At 45.7% G+C, this 9,308-nt stretch overlaps 1 pseudogene; it reads left to right on the forward strand.

Annotated features, from left to right (window-relative positions):
- The first annotated feature begins 4,006 nt into the window (after positions 1–4,006).
- Positions 4,007–4,554, forward strand: LOC116475261 (large ribosomal subunit protein uL22-like; annotated as a pseudogene).
- The last annotated feature ends 4,754 nt before the right edge of the window (positions 4,555–9,308 follow it).

Here is a 9,308-nt window from a genome sequence, read left to right on the forward strand (position 1 = left end):
AGCCCTTGTGGGGGACAGAATGATGGTTCCTCAAAGATGTTCACATCCTAATCCTTGGAACCTGTGAATATGTTACCTTACATAGCAAAGGGGACTTTGTACATGTGATTAGGGTATGGACTTTGTGATTAGGGTGTGGACTTTGAGATGAGGAGAGTATCCTGGATTATCCAGGGGAGCCCAGTCTAATCACATGAATCTTCAGCAGCAGAAGAGGAAGATAGAAGAATGGGTCAGAGGAATGTGACATGAAAAGAGCCTGACCCTCCACTGCTGGCTTTGAAAATGGAGGAAGGGAACCACAAGCCAAGTACAAGGGAAAGGGGACCTCAGTTCTACAACTGCATGGCCCTAAAGTCTGTGAACAAACCTAATGAGCAGGAAACAGATTCCCGTCTAAAGCTCCCAGTGAGGAAGCAGGCCTGTTAACAGCTTGATTTTAGCCTGGTGAGACCTGTGTTGGACTTCGGGTCTATAGAACTGTAAGATAACATATTTGTGGGTTTGTTTTGTTTGTTTTGTTTGAGACAGAGCCTTGCTTTGTCGCCCAGGCTGGAGTGCAGTGGCTCAATCTCGGCTCACTGCAACCTCCACCTCCTGGGTTCAAGTGATTCTTCTGCCTCAGCCTCCTGAGTAGCTGAGATTATAGGCACCCACCACCACACCTGGCTAATTTTTGTATTTTTAGTAGAGACAGGGTTTCACCATGTTGGTCAGGCTGGTCTCGAACTCCTGACCTCGAGATCCGCCCCCCTCGGCCTCCCAAAGTGCTGGATTACAGGCGTGAGCCACTGCGCCCAGCCTTGCGTTGTTTAAACCACTAAATTCATGGTAGTCTGTTATGGCAGCAAATGAATACAGCCCTTCAATGACTTCCCATCCTATTCAGAGTAAAAGCCAAGCTCCTCAGCATCTTCGCCTGCTCCTTTATGACTCCATTTCCTACCACTCTCCATAACTCACGCCCTCACCCCTGCTCCACTCCCCTACATCAGCTCCTGGGCTTGAACTAGAGTGAAGCTAGTGAGTACTCGCTTCAAGATGCCAAAACCTCAGTAGTCAAGATCAGTAATATTGTAATGCAATATCAAAATTAATGTGAAAAAAATCCATGATATACAAATCATAAAAATTTGAAAGAAACACAAGATCCAACCCTGCACTTGCTCAACTTGCCTCCTCTATCTCCCTCTAATTCCAGGCCTGATCCTTGCTGCTCTCAAACTTCCAGCCACACTCTAGTGGCAGCACTTTTCTGGTTGGTTTTACCCCAGATATCTGCAAAGCTTCCTCCCTCATCTGCTTGGGTTTTTGCTCAAATGTTGCCTTCTTAATGAGTCCTCCCTGGCCATTTATTTAAAATCTCAGAGTGCCCTCATGTATTAGTCCATTCTCACGCTGCTGTAAAGAACTACCTAAGACTGGGTAATTTATGAAGAAATTATCAAGGTTTAATTGATTCACAGTTCAGCATGGCTAGGGAGGCTTCAGGAAGCTTACAAACATGGTGGAAGGGGAAGCAAACGCATCCTTCTTCACATGGCAACAGCAGGAGAAGTGCCAAGCAAAAGAGGAAAAGCCCCTTATAAAGCCATCAGATCTCGTGAGAACTCACTCACTATCATGAGAACAGCATGGGGGTAACTGCTCCCATGATTCAATTACCTCCCACTGGGTCCCTCCCATGACACTTGAGGATTATGGAAACTACAATTCAAGATGAGATTTGGGTGGGGACGTGGCCAAGCCATATCACCCCACCAGCACTCCCTGACCCCTTCTTGCTTCGTATTTCCCCAAAGTACTTAACGTATATAACATATTTACTACTTTTTGTTCACTGCTGTACACTAGGACATAACAGTATGTGGCATGTAGTAGGTGTTCAATAAGTATTTGTTGCAGGAATGAAGGAAGGGAGGAAGGGACGAAGGAAAGAAGAAGGAAGAGAGGAAGAAGGGAAAGTAAGAGGGGGAGGCCTCTGCCAATGGGGCAACAGAGCATATGTATGCAAGCAAGGGAGAACTTTCCCACTGGTTTATTGAAACTGAAAATCCCTGAAGAGCTGCAGTAAATTTCAGTTTGTCTGTTTAAGAAAACATTAATTTATAAGCAGGGTTATTTTTTCCTCTCCCAAAGGGGAAAATGCCACCAAGAGCCAGTGTGTTCTATTAGATTAATTAGCAGATTTGGATTAGCTATGTACTTTCTTTTCTAGGAAATTAGCTAAACTATGTTTCCACCGAAACTGGAAATGTTTGACCTCCTGGCAGTTTGTCCAAAATCCTTTGAAGTAAAGTATCTGCAATTCTGTGTTTAATAATGCTTGGAGATTTTATTCTTTTCTAGTTCTCCCTCAACAATCAAAAATTCCATTCTGATGATCTCATCACTTTAATTTTTCTTTTTTCTTTCTTTTTTTTTTAGATGGAGCCTCACTCTGTCACCCAGGCTGGAGTGCAGTGGCGCAATCTTGGCTCACTGCAACCTCCATCTCCTGGGTTCAGCAATTCTCCTGCCTCAGCCTCCTGAGTAGTTGGGATCACAGACATCCACCACACCCGGCTAATTTTTGTATTTTTAGTAGACACTGGGTTTTACCATGTTTTACCATTTTGGCCAGGCTGGTCTTGAACTCTTGACCTCAGGTGATCCACTCACCTTGGCCTCCCAAAGTGCTAGGATTACAGGGGTGAGTCCCCATGCCCAGCCACCTCCCTTTAATTTTTTATGAGTGGATTCCAACAAAGCTATTGTTAAAAATCTGGGGAAATTTGTACCATAGATAAATAGAATTTTCTGTAGTAATAACAAGAAACATTGTAATAGATATATTTTAGTATTGATTGGGATGGAAAATAGGCCCAAGTGTTACCAGAATTCATTGACTAACACCCATGTGATGCAGGGGTTGACCTGAATACATGAGTTGGAATGTAAGCAGAGTGAAGTTCAGGTGCATACTAAATTATGTGGATTGTGAGCCAGGGTGGCCAATGTGGGCATGTGCAGGGCAATGAAGCAGTGGAGCCAGGTTAGGGGAGAGAAAGGAGAGGTGCAGAGGGAGGAGGAGTAGGGGGAGAGAGAGAAACTCAGAGAAGAATATGAGAGAATAATCTCCTGTTCTTAGATAGAGGAGGAAGAAATATAATGAAATGAAACAGCAACTGTAGTAGGAGTTAGAAAAACTGGAGCCAAACCTGGAAAATCTTTGGGTTAAATCTATGCTTGGCTTCTTACTCACTGTGCCCCCTTGTCCAAGACACTTTACTTCTCTTGTCTTTGATTCCCTCAGAAATGTGTAGTACTGTTTGGGGAGGCTAACAGTGACACTGACAATGATGCTGTGGCATGATGAGTCCAGGGTGGTGGTGTAGGAAGGAGGAAAGCTGATCCAGCCTGGCCATCTGAACTGTGTATGAATGAGCTCAACTCTCGGCTCGTGGTTGGTGCCTACTTTTGCAATTTGACAAATAAAAAAAAAAGATTGCCACCATGCAGATGATGATAGTCCTTTTGCAGATGCATATTATGTATGGAACAATCACAAATCACGGTGCACACACAATTTGTGGGTCACTTTTTCAGATAATATTATATCGTTGGCATTTTTATTGTTTGTAATTGCCCTTGTAAAGATTTTAATTGCACTCTGTGTGTGTGAGAATGTGTGTGTGTGTGAGTGTGTGTGTGTGTGTGTGTGTGAACCCCTATAATATAGTGGCTTTTGAGTCAGGATCTGGTTTGAATTTTAACTCCACCACTTACTGTCTTGCTGTCTGACATTCAACCTCACCCATGCCTCATATTCCTCACAGAAGATGACAGAACTTGCTTCAAAGGACAACTGAGATAACTAAAGGCAATAATGCGTGCAAAGAACAGAGGATAGTGTTTGGTAGCAAGCCCTCAATAAAATATTGGCTCTTATTATTACAAAGTTTTACAGTTTGTAATAATTTTAACACGCTCTCTTTCCCTAAGCGGCCTGAGGTAATCTGTGAAAATGGTTCGCTATTCACGTGACCTGGAGAACCCCACAAAATCATGCAAATCAAGAGGTTCCAACCTTCGTGTTCACTTTAAGAACACTCGTGAAAGGCCATCAAATGTATGCATATATGAAAAGCCACGAAGTATCTGAAAGATATCATTTTACAGAAACAGGGCGTACCATTCTGACGTTACAATGATGGAGTCAGCAGGTGCGTCCAGGCCAAGCAGCGGGGCTGGACACAAGGTCGGTGGCCCCAAAAGAGTGCTGAATTTTTGGTGCACATGCTTAAAAATGCAGAGAATAATGCTGAACTCAAGGGTTTAGATGTAGATTCTCTGGTCATTGAGCATAACCAAGTAAACAAAGCACCTAAGATGCGCCGCTGGACCTACAGAGCTCATGGTTGGATTAACCCATATATGAGCTCCCCCTACCATATGGAGAAGATCCTTACTGAAAAGGAACAGATTGTTCCTAAACCAGAAAAGGAGGTTACCCAGAAGAAAAAGATATCCCAGAAGAAACTGAAGAAACAAAAACTTATGGCACAGGAGTAAATTCAGCATTAAAATAAATGCAATTAAAAGGAAAAATAATAATAATAATATGAACAATACAGAATTGGGAAAATTCTCCATAATTTCATCCACACCACTCAAGATCCTCACTACAACTGTTTGGTGTGTATTTCTCCTCTCCCCCCACCTCCCCACTTTTATTTCTATGCATTTACTAGCCCTTTATATTATTATTCTATTTTCTTTTTTAACCACAAACCAAAAACAACAAAAGAATATTATACATACCACCTTTAAGTTGTTATTTTCATGGCAATGTTTATAGATCTAAACCTTTCTTTTCAGTGGTCGCATGAAATTTCATTCCATATATTGATGACAGCAGCAGCCCATCTGGAGCCGCTGCTGCAAAGACACTGGCTGCAGCTGGGGAGGCGTGGCTGGGGCTGTTCACTCCGCAGAGGTGGTGGGAGCTGGGAACAGGCAGGACCCCCACCACCTTCTGAGTTGGTGGGGTGGGAACTCCACACTCACAGGCATAAATGCAGCCGCCCAGCTGCGGACCAGGACATCCCTGTGCTCTTGGGGGCCTGGGAAGCCCCCCTGCCCCCAGACTTGGAAGTGCCTGCTCCCACTGTCTGGCTTCTCCCTGCTCCTGGGACCTACTCCAATTCTGGAGCAAAGTTGTGGCCAAGCCTAGGTGCGGTCAAGACCCAGCTGGGTGCATGTATGCTTGGGGCAATACTAACACGCCAGCCCTCTGCCACCCCAGTCCCCTCTGGACTTTGGGCACCAAAGACCATGGGAGGGAGGCCAAGGTGAGGGCTGAAGGTGGCTCAGCTCAGGCCTGCCGGCACCCCTTGGCATGAACAGCCTGAGTGCCATGAGCAGCAGCAGGAGGCAGACAGGCTCCTGGGCAGAAAAGGGTGGGTCTCCAGTGAAACCCCACCTTCAAGGCAGGGATGGCCAGAAGCCTGGGGGCTGGGCTGCCAGTTCCATGGACCCAAGTGAAAACTTATGGTGTTTTTTTCCGGGCCCACCCAGGGCCACCCATGGACCAATTGGCACATACTTCCTCCCTTCTGAAGACCATAAAAACCCAGAACTCAGCCAGACTCACAGAGAAAACGGGACAACCTGCCTGTAAAGAGGAGCTAACCACTCTGGGTCTCCTCTCTACTGAGGGCTGCAGAGACAATGGGGGACCTGCCTGTGGGAAAGAGCTACCCACTTTGGATCTCCTGAGAGCCATACTGCCACTCAATAAAGCACTCCTTCACCTTGCTCATCCTCCAGTTGTCCATTTACCTCATTCTTCCTGGATGTGGGACAAGAACTCAGGACCCACCAAATGGCAGAACTGAAAGAGCTGTAACACAAACAGGCCTGAAACACATCATCCCCCACTTGCCCACGTTGCAGGCAACAAGAAGAAGAGAAGAGGTGTGGTCCTTCAGGGAGCCCAGACTTAGAGGCTCCCTGAGCCAGGGCTGTGACACCCTCTTTGGGGTTTTGTGGTTCCTGGTGTCTCCAAGCTTCTGAGCACCGCCATGTTCTCCGGTGCCTGCAGTGGAAACTACTTTTGTTATCCCTGGTCCAGCCACAGCCTGGCACAGAGCCAGTGCCTGTGCCAGTGCCTGTGCCAATGCCTGGAGCTGCCTGCCCTGCCACAGCTGGAATGCCTGGCTGTGCACATGGCCAGACCCCGTGCTTGCTCTCACACTCCTTGGTGCTCTGTACCTGGCTCGCCCTTGGCAGGCATGGGATCCAGGCTGGTAGCACAAGCCAAAAGCAGCCTTCCGGGCTGAGTGAGTGGAACAAGCCCAGTGGGCCTCAGCAAAACTCAGGCAAAGGTGCCACCAACCACAGAGGCTTCCAGTTGACAAGGTGATGCCCCAAGGATCCCGTGAAAATATGGAGGTAGTTTATTTAACCATTCCTATATTGAAGGACATTGGTTTATTTTTAATTTTTTTCACTAGTACAAACAGCACTGTAAAGAATATAAATTGCGTATATTGCTATCAATTTACAAAAGTGTTTCTATAGAAGTGGACATCATGGGAGGGGAGGTTCCAAGATAGCCAAATAGGAACAGCTCCAGTCTACAGCTCCCAGCGTGAGCAACACAGAAGATGGGTGATTTCAGCATTTCCAACTGAGGTACTGGGTTCATCTCACTAGGGCTTATCAGACAGTGGGTGCAGGACAGTGGGTGCAGCCCACCGAGCATGAGCCAAAGCAGGGCGAGGCATCGCCTCACCTGGGAAGCACAAGGGATCAGGGAATTCCCTTTCCTAGCCAAGGGAAGCTGAGACAGATGGCACCTGGAAAATCAGGTCACTCCCACCCTAATACTGCACATTTGCAAGGGTCTTAGCAAACAGCACACCAGAAGATTATATCCCATGCCTGGCTCAGAGGGCCCCACGCTCACAGAGCCTCACTCATTGCTAGCACAGCAGTCTGAGATTGAACTGCAGGGCTGCAGCGAGGCTGGGGGAGGGGCTCCCGCCATTGCTGAGGCTTGAGTAGGTAAACAAAGTGGCTGGGAAGCTTGAACTGGGTGAAGCTCAAGGATGCCTGCCTGCCTCTGTAGACTCCACCTCTGGGGGCAGGGTATAGCTGAACAAAAGGCAGCAGAAACTTCTGCAGACTTAAATGTCCTTGTATGACAGCTTTGAAGAAAGTAGTGGTTCTCCCAGCATGGAGTCTGGGACCTGAGAATGGACAGACTGCCTCCTCAAGTGGGTCCCTGACCCCCAAGTAGCCTAACTGGGAGGCACCTCCCAGTAGGGGCCAACTGACACCTCACACGGCCGGGTGCCCCTCTGAGACAAAGCTTCCAGAGGAACGATCAGGCAGCAACATTTGCTGTTCTGCAATATTCGCTGCTCTGCAGCCTCCGCTGCTGATACCCAGACAAACAGGGTCTGGAGTGGACCTCCAGCAAACTCCAACAGACCTGCAGCTGAGGGTCCTGACTGTTAGAAGGAAAACTAACAAACAGAAAGGACATCCACACCAAAACCCCATCTGTACATCACCATCATCAAAGACCAAAGGTAGATAAAACCACAAAGATGGGGAGAAACCAGAGCAGAAAAGCTGAAAATTCTAAAAGTCAGAGCACCTCTTCTCCTCCAAAGGAACGCAGCTCCTCTCCAGCAACAGAACAAAACTGGACGGAGAATGACTTTGACGAGTTGAGAGAAGAAGGCTTCAGATGATCAAACTTCTCTGAGCTAAAGGGGACATTCAAACCCATTGCAAAGAAGCTAAAAACCTTGAAAAAAGATTAGACGAATGGCTAACTAGAATAACCAGTGTAGAGAAGTCCTTAAGTGACCTGATGGAGCTCAAAACCATGGTACGAGAACTACATGAAGCATGCACAAGCTTCAGTAGCCGATTCAATCAACTGGAAGAAAAGGTATCAATGATTGAAGATCAAATGAATGAAATGAAGTGAGAAGAGAGGTTTAGAGAAAAAAGAGTAAAAAGAAATGAACAAAGCCTCCAAGAAATATGAGACTGTGAAAAGACCAAATCTACGTCTGATTGGCATACCTGAAAGTGACAAGGAGAATGGAACCAAGTTGGAAAACACTCTGCAGGATATTATCCAGGAGAACTTCCCCAATCTAGCAAGGCAGGCCAACATTCAGATTCACGAAATACAGAGAACGCCACAAAGATATTCCTTGAGAAGAGCAACTCCAAGACACATAATTATCAGATTCACCAAAGTTGAAATGAAGGAAAAAATGTTAAGGGCAGCCAGAGAGAAAGGTCAGGTTACGCACAAAGGGAAGCCCATCAGACTCACAGCAGATCTCTCAGCAGAAACTCTACAAGTCAGAAGTGAGTGGGGGCCAATATTCAACATTCGTAAGGAAAAGAATTTTCAACCCAGAATTTCATATCCAGCCAAACTAAGCTTCATAAGTGAAGGAGAAATAAAATCCTTTACAGACAAGCAAATGCTGAGAGATTTTGTCACCACCAGGCCTGCCTTAGAATAGTTCCTGAAGGAAGCACTAAACATGGAAAGGAACAACCAGTACCAGTCACTGCAAAAACATGCCAAATTGTAAAGACCATCGATGCTAGGAAGAAACTGCATCAACTAACAAACAAAATAACCAGCTAACATCATAATGACAGGATCAAATTCACACTTAACAATATTAACCTTAAATGTAAATGGGCTAAATGCCCCAATTAAAAGACACAGACTGGCAAATTGGATAAAGAGTCAAGACCCATCAGTGTGCTGTATTCAGGAGACCCATCTCACGTGCAGAGACACACATAGCCTCAAAATAAAGGGATGGAGGAAGATCTACCAAGCAAATGGAAAGCAAAAAAAAGCAGTGGTTGCAATCCTAGTCTCTGATAAAACAGACTTTAATCCAACAAAGATCAGAAGAGATAAAGAAGGCCGTTACATAATGGTAAAGGGATCAATTCAACAAGAAGAGTTAACTATCCTAAATATATATGCACCCAATACAGGAGCACTCAGATTCATAAAGCAAGTCCTTAGAGACCTACAAAGAGACTTAGACTCCCACACAATAATAATGGGAGAATTTAACACCCCACTGTCAACATTAGACAGGTCAACGAGACAGAACGTTAACAAGGATATCCAGGAATTGAATTCAGCTCTGCACCAAGCAGACCTAATAGAAATCTATAGAACTCTCCACCCCAAATCAGCAGAATATACATTCTTCTCAGCACCACATCACACTTATTCCAAAGTTGACCACATAGTTGGAAGTAAA

This window comes from Hylobates moloch, unplaced genomic scaffold, assembly GCF_009828535.3.
Source record: "Hylobates moloch isolate HMO894 unplaced genomic scaffold, HMol_V3 SCAFFOLD_2, whole genome shotgun sequence".
Taxonomy (NCBI): domain Eukaryota; kingdom Metazoa; phylum Chordata; class Mammalia; order Primates; family Hylobatidae; genus Hylobates; species Hylobates moloch.